General features: G+C 30.6%; 1 non-coding gene across 1 annotated transcript; it reads left to right on the top strand.

Annotated features, from left to right (window-relative positions):
• Positions 1 to 261: 261 nt before the first annotated feature.
• On the top strand, positions 262 to 427 carry LOC126014600 (U1 spliceosomal RNA). Its single transcript, XR_007497618.1, has one exon. It is a non-coding gene; the product is annotated as a U1 spliceosomal RNA (small nuclear RNA).
• Positions 428 to 2,342: the final 1,915 nt, after the last annotated feature.

The raw sequence follows: 2,342 nt of genomic DNA, 5'->3' as shown, positions 1-2,342 counted from the left end.
GAGGAACATCTAAACACCATGTTCATCACAAATATTTTACAACTGCCAAGACATGAGAACAATTGAAATACAGCTCTTATATAATAAAATACCATTCCCATGAGAAAGATAAAGCTCTACCATTAGTAAAAATATATAGACTTTGAGAGAATTATGGTGTGTGAAATAAATTAGACATAGAAAAACAAATTCTATCTTATTTATTTGTGAATATATATACACATAACTAAACAAAAATAATCTCCAAAATTAATGTTTTATATACTTAGCTGGCAGGGGAGATACCATGATCACGAAGGTGGTTTCCCCAGGGTGAGGCTTATCCATTGCACTCCGGATGTGCTGACCCCTGCAATTTCCCCAAATGTGGGAAACTCGACCGCATAAAATTTGTGGTAGTGGGGGATTGCGTTCGTGCTCTTCCCTGAAAAAAAATTAATGTTTCATAGAAACAGAAAGAAAGAACAGTTCAGTTGGAATACAGAATGGAGATAGTTCTAGAGAATGAAGAAATATTTGTCACAATGTTAAACTTTCTTGTTATATGATAACTATGATATGAGATAATATGCAATATTAGAGTTAATAGTGTATTATATGCTTAAAACTGCTAGGATATTAGACCTCAAATGTTATCACCTCAATAACTAAACAAGATATTGTGATGTAAAAATGTATTCATTGACACTATGTTCACAGTTTGAACATTATGGAGATAATAAGCTAATTGATTACATAACTCATATTTGGGTAATTTATATGTCCACTATAGAATATGAAACTGTCAAAATAAATAATATATTCCAAGTATAGTCCTTTGTTATTTAAGATGTCAAGATGACAGATTCCCTAAATTCAAAATATTTTACCATTAACCTGAAATATTCAGATTAATTTATTACCCATTCAGATAAAGTATATGTGTTTATTAAATATTATATTTACTATTAATATTTCTATGTAGACATATATTAGATGTTCCTAACCTTTCTAAATAACATTTATAAGCGATTTTGCTCCTGAAGTACACATTTAAATATAGTTACAATTAAATATAAACAAAGGTTATGTAATGATACAAACAAAACAAACTGAGAGGTGAAGACACATTGATCTATTTACTTTGATAGAAAATAAATTGAGTGCTTAATGAGGTTGAGTCCTTAACGGAAAAAACACGTTTCAAAGTTGTACTAAGACAAAATAACCTGTTGAAACATTCTAAGAATCAAACAAGTTAATCTGTCAAAAGTTCCACTTTTTTATATTCTATTAATTCTGCCTAACTTGAGTTCTGTTAGAAGATACTAAACTTGGTTATCAAGTTTTAGTGTACCAAGATCAGTATATACCAAATTGATTTATTTATCTTCCATAATATCAAACATTAACATTTACCACTTTTGTTTACCTTCCTGGTAGATTTATTATGTTGTTTTTCTTTACAATAATCCAAAACTATAGATACCATATTATCCCTAATTTAGGAATAGGAGAAGTTAGGCATAGAGCTTTTGAGAATTTTTCATACAATTAATTCCCAATTATAAACATGTTTGTAACCATTGTGCTTAAATAAATAATTTTTAAAAGTAATTTATTATAAACTATCCACACTTTATGATTGCATAAATCTTGTTTAAGTATGTGTTAAGACTAGACTTATTCTTCTCTGGGTCTGGTGTAGACTTGGGTCATGTGAAAAAGTATCTTTTCCTTTCTTACACATCATTAGTTGTTGGAAAACATTGCATATGACTTCACTACATATGTCAGTAAAGCTCTGTATAAGAATTATTTGTTTTTCCTTAATGTCTAATGTTGATTTAGTTTTCATTTTTGACACTTGTTTTTTTTTTTCAAAAAATAATAATAATGTATGCATATCTATTGTATTCACGTTTGTTCTTCAAGATTTTTTTCTTTTATTTTATTCTTCAGCGTTATAGTACATAAGTTGAAATGGTTGATTTGGTAAACTGTACGCACTTTGGGACTTTCCTTTAGTATTCCTTTTGTATAGAGTCATATTCAAAACCAAGAGAATGAGTTTATCTTGGTAGATTTGTGACACACCCAGTGGAAACTGCATGTAATATTATAGTGGAAGCCTTATGCCCCAGTCACAGGGAGATTGGGGTATGCGGGTCTGAATGCAATGCCGACACAAGACGTATTCCACACAAGGTTGGGTAGATAAAACAGATTCAGAAACTTCCATCACAAGCTATCTATAATCAGGCAAAAGATGGCAGCAGGCAGACTGGCTAGCTGTGGTACCAAAAACCCAAAGAAGTCTCTCTGATCCAAGGTCTTTATTGGGAAAAATCAGATCACACCCA

This window comes from Suncus etruscus, chromosome 7 (assembly GCF_024139225.1).
Source record: "Suncus etruscus isolate mSunEtr1 chromosome 7, mSunEtr1.pri.cur, whole genome shotgun sequence".
NCBI classification, from domain to species: Eukaryota; Metazoa; Chordata; class Mammalia; order Eulipotyphla; family Soricidae; genus Suncus; species Suncus etruscus.
The sequence above is the reverse complement of the archived record's forward strand: the minus strand, read 5'-3'. Positions and strand labels throughout refer to the sequence as shown.